General features: G+C 40.7%; 1 pseudogene across 3 annotated transcripts; it reads left to right on the top strand.

Annotated features, from left to right (window-relative positions):
• The first annotated feature begins 1,353 nt into the window (after positions 1-1,353).
• Positions 1,354-5,505, top strand: LOC149142820 (putative pentatricopeptide repeat-containing protein At3g23330 pseudogene; annotated as a pseudogene). 3 transcript variants are annotated; one of them, XR_016264828.1, is made up of 3 exons: positions 1,354-4,531; positions 4,776-4,822; positions 5,054-5,505. The product of XR_016264828.1 is annotated as a putative pentatricopeptide repeat-containing protein At3g23330 pseudogene, transcript variant X3 (transcript). The 3 variants fall into 3 exon arrangements; XR_016264827.1 differs by having other exon boundaries at positions 1,354-4,505; positions 4,776-5,505; XR_016264826.1 differs by having other exon boundaries at positions 4,776-5,505.
• Positions 5,506-12,097: the final 6,592 nt, after the last annotated feature.

The raw sequence follows: 12,097 nt of genomic DNA, 5'->3' as shown, positions 1-12,097 counted from the left end.
TGATGAAAAGACTATTGGGAAAGGTGATGGAGTAGATCTCGGTAGGCATGGCAGCCACAGTTCAAGGAATGCCAAATTACAAGCAAGAATTTCAGAAGGTGCAATTTCAACTGCACAAATAGGACATCTGCCTTGGTCGAATTGAGTAGCACCTGCCATGTATCTTGGTTCAGACGAAGCTGCCTGGTATGAAAGCCAAAGATCTAGCACCGGTGGAATTAGCATTAGCTAAATAACATGATTAGCATGCCTACTTTCTGATAGTTTTGTTTATATATGTGACTAGCTTTTAAATTTGTCTATACAATTATATATGTATGTAGAACTCTAGAGTATGGAAGTGGACAAGAATCTGAAACTTATATTGCTTGGATAAAGAGACATAAGATTTTTTGCTATTAGATGGCATATAATGCGAATAGGTGGCCAACAGACTTGGTTTCCCATTGGGCAAGTTGAGGCCACCTAGCCAGTTCTATGTGGTGTAAATTTGCTCTATATTAATGAAAAAGGAGGATCTACCAAGCTTACAAAAAAAAATTGGGGAAGGTAAGTTTTTAGCCATTTTTACATATTAGATATAATAAAAATAATTTTAATTAAATTTTATATAAATAATAATTTATTATAAAAAACCATAATAGAAATTATTTTAAAATTATTTTAAAAGTGTGATACATAGAACAAATGCTTTAACTATTACTCAATATTTAATTAAAATAGTGATGAAAGATCATATTCTATTTTTAATTCAAAGGGAAGCTTGTCTAGACTTTCAATTGAATGCGTATTGTTCCATTTTATGTTGGGTTCTATTTGAGTGAGCTTTATTTTTGGTGGGTACCATGCTCAAACCTCCCACATGCCATATCTTATTCTTATAACCATAGTCTAAAAAAACTTATAAATTAGTCTAGAAAATAATGAGAATTTCGGCAAAATTATTATGACAAAATTCAACAATTTTTTTTGAAACCTTAGTTACAATTATTAAACTTCAAGATTTTGGGTACTCTAGAGAGTTTTTGATGGTGCTAAATCCATTTCCATCATAAAAAAAACCACTACCATCTAAACAAATTTATAACGTACATAAACAACACCCCTCCTATATACTAATTTCCCTTATCTTATTTCAAATTAATAAATCTCAAAGCCAACATGTACTTAATACATTACTCTACCATGCTGCAGCAGCATGCTCTAAGCGTAAGTTTTATGCATGGACACTACGAAATTTTGTTCAATTTTATATAAATATATAAACCTAAATTAAAAAACGGTTCCTTGGGGGTGTTTAATTTTGTACATCCAGATTGAAAAATTGTTACATATCTTAAATCATCGAAAAAAATTAACAAACATGTACAAAAATATTGTCGACCAGAATCCAAATCCAAATTAATTGAAACTTCAACTTCTTGCACAGCATTCGGACTTATTACAAGGAATGCAGACTAATGAACAATGTGTAAAGCCGGGCGATTCAAGGACGCCCTCGCTGTATTTGGAGATACGCAACTGAATTCCCATGGTTTCGGCGCTCTCTTGGATGTCTGTGCCGCTTCAAAAACTCTCAGAGAGGGCCAGCAAATCCATGCCCAGATGCTCATCACAGGGATTAAGGATGAGGTGTTCTTGGGAGCCAAGCTTGTCAACATGTATGTCAACTGCGACGGCCTGGTAGACGCACGCAGAGTTTTTGAAAAATTGCCGAAACGAAGTATGTTTTCTTGGAACGCCATGATTGGAGGGTACGCCAGGTTGGGCTTCAACGAGGAAGTCCTTACCCTATATCACCGAATGCAAGCAGTAGGCGTTCAGCCTGATAATTATACGTTTCCCATTGTTCTGAAGGCTTGCGCAAGACTGGCTGCTCTAGATCAAGGCATGGAAGTCCATGATTATATAAGAGTATGTGGGCTCGAATCCAATGTTTTTGTGGCCAATGCCCTTATATCTATGTACGCGAAATGTGGGAATATTGTGTTTGCGCGCCAAGTGTTTGACAAAATGTGTCAGCGAAATCAAGTGTCTTTGAATGCAATGATTTCTGCTTATACCCAAAATGGGTGTTTTGAGGAGACGTTAAGGCTTTGTCACGGAATGCAATCAGAGGGAATGGAAATGAGCTCGTATATTATTGTTAGTGGGCTCCAAGCATGTGCCCATTTAAGAGCTCTGCAGCAGGGCAAGGAGATACACGGTTTGATTGCTAAAAGTGGATGTGCAATCGAGATTTTTGAGACTAATGCCCTTGTAGATATGTATGTCAAATGCGGGAGTTTGGGAGACGCAGAGAAAGTGTTTGATGGAATATCTCTCAGAGATGTGGTCTCATGGAATACAATGCTTGCTGGTTATACTCAGAATGAGCTTGGGGAAGAGACATTGGGATTGTTCCGTCGAATGCAGATGGCAGGGGTGCAGCCCGACTTGGTCACCATCATTAGTGTTATATCTGAGTTTGCCCATCAAGGACATTTGCAACAGGGCATGGAAATCCATGGCTACTCAATTTGCAATGGTTTTGAGTCTAGTGTTTTAGTTGGCAATGCGCTAATAGATATGTATGGAAAATGTGGCCGTGTAAATAAAGCAATTGAGTTATTTGACAGAATGCCTCGAAGAGATGTAATCTCATGGACTTCTATGATTGCGGGTTATGCTCAAAATGGTCTTTATGATGAGGCCTTGAAATTGTTTTGTCAACTGCAACTAAAAGAGTATAAATTAGATTCTGTTACCATCGGGAGTGTTCTGCTTGCATGCACTGGATTAGCAACTTTACAACAGGGCAAAGAGATGCATAGTTACATAATTAGAAATGGATTTATGTCAGACATTTTATTGGGTAATGCGTTAATTGATATGTATTTTAAATGCAGGGAAATAGAAGATGCACGCCAGGTGTTTGACAAAATGTCCTCAAGGAATGTTGTTTCATGGACTGCAATGATTGCAGGATATACCCAGAATGGTTATTGTCGTGAGGCTTTGAAAATATTTCATCATATGGATTTTGTAGGAGTAAAACCTGATCCAGTAGCCATCATCACTGTCCTGTCAGCATGTTCCCACTTAGCAGCTCTGCCACAAGGCAAAAAAATCCACAATTACGTAATTAGAAGAGGAATTGGATCATATTCTTCCGTGGGAAGTGCTCTTACAGATATGTATTCTAAATGTGGGAACATTGAAGATGCATGCCGAGTGTTTGACCGAGTGCCTCACAGAGATGTTGTCTCATGGACTGCAATGATCACCGCGTATGCCATCCATGGGCGTGGTGGGGATGCCCTCAAAGTCTTTCACAAAATGCGACAGGCAGATGTGATACCGGATCATATAACCTTCATTGCAGTCCTGACTGCTTGCAGTCATGCAGGCCTAGTGGAGGAAGGACAGAAATACTTTGATTGCATGAGTCAAGGTTATTGTATGATGCCAAGGTTGGAGCACTATGCTTGCATTGTCGACCTTCTTGGTCGCGCTGGGAACCTGGAAGAAGCATATGCCTTTGTAAAAGCAATGCCGTTAGAACCTAGTGCTTGTGTGTGGGGTGCATTGCTTGGGGCCTGCAGAATTCATCATAATATAAACCTCGCAGAATGTGTTGCTGGACATCTTCTTGAGTTAGATCCTCAGAATCCTGGCTATTATGTACTGCTATCAAATATATATGCCACTGCTGGCAAGTGGGATAATGCAGAGGATGTGAGAACAATGATGAAAAACCGGGGTTTGAAAAAGAAGCCAGGATGCAGTTGGATTGAAATAAATAAGACAACACATGAATTCCTAGCAGCAGACAGATCCCATCCACAAGCAGATAAAATATACTTGATGATGGACAGCCTGATTGAAAAGATGAAAGAGGCAGGGTATGTGCCTGATACAAATTTTGTGCTGCATGATGTGGAGGAAGAGTTGAAAGAAGAGATGGTTAGCAGCCACAGTGAAAAGCTGGCCATTTCTTTTGGACTTATTAGCACAAGGCCTGGCACACCTATCCGGATCACCAAGAATCTTCGTGTTTGTGGTGACTGCCATACTGCTTCTAAATTTATTTCGAAGATTGCTGAGCGGGAAATTATTGTGAGGGATGCCAACCGGTTCCATCATTTTAAGGATGGATTATGTTCTTGCCGGGATTATTGGTGATGCTATTTGAAACAAGGAATGTTAGATCAGACTGAAGTACATGACTACTAGTCAATCTGAAGATTATTGACATTGCTTTCAATTTTTGGAAACCACATGCAGTATTTTTTTTGCGTTTACTGATTGAGATGACAGATCTCTATTTCAGAAAGCTGCTCCAACCTGTATAATGTTCAAGTAAGCTTCGTGGATAGCATGAGGCGTGGGTTATGGATTGTCAGAGTAGAAATGCATAACTGCAGGTTATAGACACCATTAACTGCGGGTTATTTCTTCATATTATGATCCATAATTGCTGCTTTTCCCTCCAGTATTTCCGAGCTGTTGACCTTTCCATACATGTTGGAAAATAAGTTGTCTCGCACATGTATGGGATCTCTTGTTTAGATCTAAAACAATTATTTTAGTTTATGATTGAGAAGTGTGTTTATTAGGAACATATTTTGGTTGGAGATTCAACAGTTTTTGTATCTTTGAAACTGTCTTTTGGATTAATCACAAACCAAATAATGATGTGACTTTCGGATTAATCAGATTAATTCGAAAGACAGTTTCAAAAATCATTATGGATCACAAAAGTCTGAGATCAAGTTTTTGTATCTATTTGACAGAAAACTTATGAGCAGAATGGCAGTGGATGCTGGGACCAGATTCTATGGTATTTGACTCAGTTTGACTGAGGCTATCCTGAAGATATGTATTTTACAAATTTTATTTTGTACATTGTTTTGGTTTGTAAGACGGTTAATTTTCAGATTCAAGTGATTTAAGTGTGAAAGATAGACAAATTTGCTAAGAATGTATTTTTCAGAAATATGTTGTATCCCTTTGGTTTTGAAAATAGGAATCCAATTTATATAGCATTAAGCCAAGTTGGTTTCTTTTGCAGGAGCTTTGTCAACAACACATCGTGGATTGTCTGTGTATGGTCAAAATTCAGGGAACATTGGCCATGTAATGTTTCATGGACAATTCTTCTACCATGAAAGTTGTCATTGTAATTTCCAAAGGCCAAGTTGGCAAAGCAAGTTGCCTTTCCACGCGTCGTACTTACTAGTGTACTCATAAAAATAAATGATCTGTATTTAGGAATTTAGTTTAAACAAGGACTCTGCTCTGCTTGTATTGTTTCCACAGTTCGAAGGGAATGGCAGTTTATGATGAAGGATAATTCTTTCGTATCTGCATCAATTTGACTGGGGATGGCATGGTAAATGCACGTTGAACACTGGCATTTTTCTCCGAGGTAAGTTTAGTTTTTACAATATGACAGGTGATTATATGAGATGTGATAATTATTGGCATTAATTCTATCAATTATACAAGCTGAACATATTTTATATTTACATACATAATTACACACACTAGTACATGCTTTTGGCAAATAATTGTCATATTATAGTGTTTTTTTCTTCCTTTTGTTTGTTAGCATGTTCGTGACTTACAAGAATAGTCTATGGTCTAAGTGTTAATTTTGGATTAACATGTTCTTTGCTTAGAATAGTTACTTCATGTTAGCTTGATTTTCATTTCTTTAAGCAATCTCTTAAAACATTATAGTATGATAGTAATTGAGGAAAGAACATGAACGATAAATGCTGAAGACAAGTCAAGACGAGAGAACTCAGGAATTGGCTCAAGCCAGGGAAAAACCCCAAGATGGGAAAAACCCTTGATCAGATCTTCTTATTATTGATATCAAATATTCAGCAGAGAGAGAGAAATAGAAATGACAAAGATGCAGCCTAAGCAAATGTTAATTTTAGGTATGTTCTATGCTTAGAGCAATTTATTTCAATTTTCACAGTTAGCTCAATATCTTTTTTAGATTAGCAATCACATCTGCATTAAAGTAAAACTGCAGATAGAACATAAACATAAATCGCAAAAGACAAGCCAAGACAAGAGGACACAAGATGTGGTGCTAGCCAAGGACAAACCCCTATGTGGGGAAACCCTTGATCAATTCTTCTTATATGTTCTTCAATAGTTCAGTAGAGAGAGAGAGAGAGAGAGAGAGAGAGATAAGACATTTACAACAGAAGTCAACACTTTGACTTATCTAGATAAGAGCATAGATCATCTCTAAGAAGATGGTACATGAGATCAGTTGAAGACATGATGCTTCCACTGATTCTCCAAGGTGACTCCTTCACCTATCATTGTGCTACATCTCGTCATCATGCTGCACCTCACCGTGCTGCACCCATCATCACAATGCTGGACCTCATGACCATGCTGTACACATCATACTGTTGCACCTTATGCTGCACTACTGTCCCATGTGCCATTGTTGCACCATGCTAGCCACTGCTGTCCTATGTGGCATATTGTTGTCCCACTATTAGTGACATAGCCATTCCATGTTAGCTTGTCCCATTGTTTTGCTGCTGTCCCATCACAACTTGCTATACCTTGCTGCTGTCCCAATAGCCTTTCCATACCTTGTTGTTGTCCCATGTGTCTTAGAAGCACCATGTAGCCCAGCTGTCCCATTTACTAGTATTGCTGCCCCTTCAACATTGTTGTTCCAAGTCTGCCTACACTGTTGCTTATGTTGTGACTGGTTAGGGTATCTGGCAGACCTTAGAGACCTATCTATCAGTGCACAAACAACCCTCAAGGATTGCAACACACCTTCATTGTACACCTCCCCTAGCACGCTGTTGTTCTAGGCATGTTTGAGCCCTTAAACTCTCCACACTGTCTCTGTTTTGAGGTGGTAGGGATCACGGCCTACCACAGTCCCACGCTGTCACCTATAGCCCCCACTCAAAACAGTCTTCCCTTACCTGTTCGCTGCCCCAAACATACCTGCGTTCATCCTTCTTCAACTCGGCCTCCAAGCTCAGCTCCTCGGACCTTTAACAACAGCTTGGTTAGCCCTTATCTCCCTCGCTGTGCTAGCCTTCTTGCTGCGGCTTCCATATAGTTACCTTTCTCCCTTAGCCGAGTTCCTTGGGCTCCTTTGATGCTTGCTTGGACTGCGGCTAGGGCTGCTTTCTTAGGACTAAGTTAGGGCTGCCTTAGGTTAGCGTTAGGGCTGCCTTCTAGGACTGCGTTAGGGCTGCCTTAGGTTAGCATTAGGGCTGCCTTAGGATAGCGTTAGGGCTGCCTTAGGATAGTGTTAGGGCTGCCTTCTAGGACTGCGTTAGGGCTGTCTTAGGATAGCGTTAGGGCTGCATTCTAAGACTGCGTTAACGCTGCATTCTAGGACTGCGTTAGCGCTGCATTCTAGGACTGCGTTAGCGCTGCCTTCTTTAACTCCAACGTGTAGGGCTTCCACTCCTAGATTTCTCTTCCACTAAAACCCAAGACAAGTGGAGAGAAATCAAGATAGAAGTGTGTGTGAAATGACTCTCAAGTCATCTCCTTTTATACTAAAACGTTGAGCACATGTGGGGTTTATTTGGTCGCTGGTCGACCTTGATGAATTGTCTTATAACACAAATAAATTCATAACTCCATGAATACCTATCGGAATCGAATGCTCTTTAGACAATCCTACACCTCTCGATGAGAGGAATCCAAGAAAATATCAACTGCCATAAATAAGATGACACACATGGAGTTTGGCCCTAGTTGCCAATTTTAACAGCAAAGCTACTATAGTTGACAAATTCTGCCCTAACCAGATATTAATAGTAGACAAAGCAGCTACAAAGAATGTTTGAAAATGACCTCGGTCCTAGTCCAGATAGTGCGGCTTTCTTCTCTGAGTATAATGAACCCCAATATAGTGATATATTGAGTAGTCAAACACAATGATGAAACAACTATGGATCTGGAACCTGTTTAGGGCTTGATCGTAGACAACATCAGTCCATTCACTGCCTTCAACTGCTACGGCTAGTATCCTTCTTCTTGTAGCCAACCTTGCCTGCCTGTAGCTTGACTTCTGCTATGAGAATAGGGCCTAATGTTCCTTCCAGCTAGCCTAGAATAGGTCTGCGGTGCTCCTCCAATAATCTCAAGGCTTGCCACTTATCTAAACAGGGAGAACACAACCCAAATCATCTACATATTTATTCGATATGCCTCGACCTGCCTTTGCTGTACTTTGGACCCACAAAAAACTTACAAACATCTCTTGTTACCTTGGCCCTAACCTTCATGTGTCGCGACTGTCGTACTGGGAGGGATTCGACCCTAGAATATAACCCACAAACAAAACTTCGACCTCCTCCAAAACCACGGTTGCCTCAGACATATTCTCCAACAAGTTGATGTATGTAATGAGAATGGAGGACATCTATATATATAACAATTTGTCCTTATGCAGGTGAAGCCGACCTTAACATTTTGGAGGCAAATTTGAATTTCAAATTGTAATTTTCCCGCCTTAATAAGGTCATGACTTATAGAATTTCTTCTAAGCAAATAAATATTTTTTCTTATCCAAATTTAGTGATCTTTAGGTTGATTTTGGTCCTCTCGGAAAGAGGAAATCATTGCCACAACTATCTTCTTCAAAAGAGTTGTCCAAAGTGGAATTTGGCCCTAGTTTCCAATTTTAACACTCCCTCTCAACTAGGGAGAATTCCACCTGCCAATCCATCCATCATCATGCCATCTTGATATCGTCTCTGCATCTCGACTCATATCTGCTCTGCTTTGTTGAACACTGACGTAATAATGAAAAAGAATTGATCGAGAGTGAGTCACAAGACCTTACCACTTTCCACTTACAAAAGTCAATCCAAAGGTAAAACCTCAATCATATTTGATCCTAGATTAATTTGAAGAACACCATGCATCCTAGCCATAGGGAGTATGACAGTACACGATGCGTCCATTGGTAGTGCTATGGTCCCTAACCACTTTTCCCAACTCGTTCGCTATATGAGAGGTACTTCCCATGTGTCCCAGACTACATGGGTAGGATGATGCAGAAACATCAGCAAGGAAAGAATATCTCACATCCTGCTCACAACCACACGTAGGGAAAGGAGAAACCACATCCTACAAACACATGTCATAACCACACATAGGGAAAGGATGGACCACATCCTACAAACACATGTCACAATCAAACGTAGGGAAAGGATGAACCACATCCTACAATCATATGTCACAACCATCGTAGGGAAAGGAGAAACCACATCCTACGCACATGCAAACCACCGAGAGTACGGAAAGGATGAACCACGTCCTACATGCATGCCAATCATCAATGGTAGGAAGGATCCTACACGTGGGGAAAGGATGAGCCACGTCCCACCGACATGTCAACCATCGATCATAGGGAATGAGCATCCTACATGTGGGGAAAGGATGAACCACGTCCCACTAACATGTCCACATGTGACAACCAACATATGTCTATTAGCATCTCTGACTGGGGTGTCCACAGGAGAAGGCGAACCACTCATCCTGCTCACATGCCATAGGAGAAGGTGAACCACTCATCCTATGCATATATCATCAGCTATAGGGGAAGGTGAACCACTCACCCTATGCTCTCATATATCATCATAGAGTATCATAAGGGAAGGTGAACCACTCACCCTGTATACAACGCACCTATAGGGGAAGGTGAACCACTCACCTTATGGTCACTCATAGCTCAAGAAGTACCCCAAGCTCCCAGGAGCCCCCAGAGCTCAATGATCAACAAAGACCCTCATAGTAGGGTCTATCCACGACTCCCAGCCTCTCCTTGAAGAATTTACCAATAGGTTCTGTATGGATGACATTAATATGCTCATCCAATCAATAAGGATGGAGCGTGGTAGCTCTCCAATGTATCATATCAAAATAAAGCAGTATGTTAATTTTAGGTATGTTCTATGCTAGAGCAATTTATTTAATTTTTCATAGTTAGCAATCACATCAGCATTAAGATAAACTGCAGATAGAACATAAATATAAATCGCAGAAGACAAGCCAAGACAAGAGGACACAAGATGTGGCACTAGCCAGGGACAAACCCCACAATGTGGGGAAACCCTTGATCAATTCTTCTTTTATGTTTTTCAAAGTTCAGCAGAGAAAGAGAGAGAGATAGTGCATTTACAACAGAATTCAACACTTTGACTTATCTAGATCTAACATAGAACATTTAATATAACGATGAGACCAATTGAAGACATTCTGCTTCAACTGATTTTCCAAGGTGACTCCTTCACCTATCATCGTGCTGCATTTGATCCTCTTGCTGCACCACTACACACTGCACCATGCTGCACTAATCATGATTATCATCATGCTGCCCATGTCCATGATCTTATCCATCATCATGCTGCCCTTCATGTCCATGATCTCATCCATCATCATGCTGATGCCCTTGTTAATGTGCATCATCATTACGCTGCCCTTACAGATGTGCATCATCATTATATTAGACTGTTCAGTCGAGCCATGCTTTATTATGACTGAGATCACTATGCTGTGCATTTCTGTGGGATTACTGGAATCCTTCTTATCATGATTATGACGGGACTATGACTGTAGACCGAGACAAAGAGTGTCACAGACTCTTGTCTTCATACGTATGCCTGAGACTATTATGTCTCCATGACAGCGTATGGATATTTCCATGACTGTGTATATCCATGACAACGCTTTTATGTCTCCATGACTTGCATCGTATAGAGTCTCCATAGACTGCTAACGGTTTCCATGAATAAGTCTTCATGAAACTGCGTGACTGGAGCCTCTATGCCTAGATCTATGCTGCCAGATCCACATACATCGAGAGTGTGAACAATTGCTGCATGCCATGACTGCACCATACCCTACTACGGATTCCTTCATATAATATACGCTGCCAAATCTGCATACAATGAGAGGGTCAACGATTTTTGCGTGCCATGACTGCACCATTCCCTACTGCGGATTCCTTTACCTTGACAACAACTTCATTACTTACTGCGGCTTCATTATCATGACCCTGTGCTCTGCGTATGAACATCGTATATGTGTCAATGTATATGAACATCATAGTAAGTGTCACCATGACTACGTATGTTTCAGCCCTGCATAAAGAACAACGTAGATATCTACATTGCCTGCCCAGCATATAGGGTTTCCAAAATTGTGCGTACATTGTCTTCATGATAGCGTATACTGCGTGGATGTTTAATTGCGTAAGGTTTCCCTCCTGTGCATAAATTGCTGGGCATTTTAGCGTATTAGAGTCTTCTTAATGCAGATAGGGCCTTTCCATTGGCTGCGTATGAGGCCTCCTTTACTGCGGCCAGATCTCTGCGGCTAGGGTAACGTACAACAGCTAGGGCATCACTTGAAGACTAGCGTATCACTCATGGTGTCTCTCTCCTTTACCAAAAACCCAGACGTGGAGAGGAGGAGACTACTCATGAAGGTGTGTACCAAATGACATCAAATCCTCTTCTATTTATACCAAAAACGTATAGGTTGAATAGACATGACGTTTGGGCTTCTTGAGCCTACATAAGTTGCTGGTCGGCTTAGTAATAATTCGATAATCAAAATAAATTCATATCTCCATAAATACTTATCGGAATAGGATGATCTTTAGATCAATCCTACACCTCTCAATGAGAGGGATCTAATAAAAATATCAGCTACTATAAATAAGCTAGCCCACATGGAGTTTGGCCCTAGTTGCCAATTTTAACACGCCCTCTCAATTAGGGAGAACTCCATTCCCTGATCCATATGTCTAACTGTACTGTCTTTGCCATTAGTGCCCTGCACTGTTCTACTCAGCTCTGTTGGCTCTGCTCTACTCAGCTTCGTTGGCTCTGCTCTGCTCAGCTCCGTTGGCTCTGCTCTGCTCAGCTCCGCTCTGCTCAGCTCCGCTCCGCTGGCTCAGCTCTGCTGTGCTGGCTCTGCTCTGCTCAACTTAGCTCTGCTGAATCATGAAGAAGAAGAATTGATCGAGAATGTCTCATACCATTCTCCACTTGACCCGAAGTCAGTCTGAGAGTGCGTACCACTGGTCCCAGAC

The sequence above is a fragment of the Pinus tabuliformis genome, chromosome X (genome assembly GCF_031772625.1).
Source record: "Pinus tabuliformis cultivar Carrire ecotype Pingquan chromosome X, CPIR1, whole genome shotgun sequence".
Lineage (NCBI taxonomy): Eukaryota > Viridiplantae > Streptophyta > Pinopsida > Pinales > Pinaceae > Pinus > Pinus tabuliformis.
This window is presented reverse-complemented; position numbering and strand designations above follow the sequence as displayed.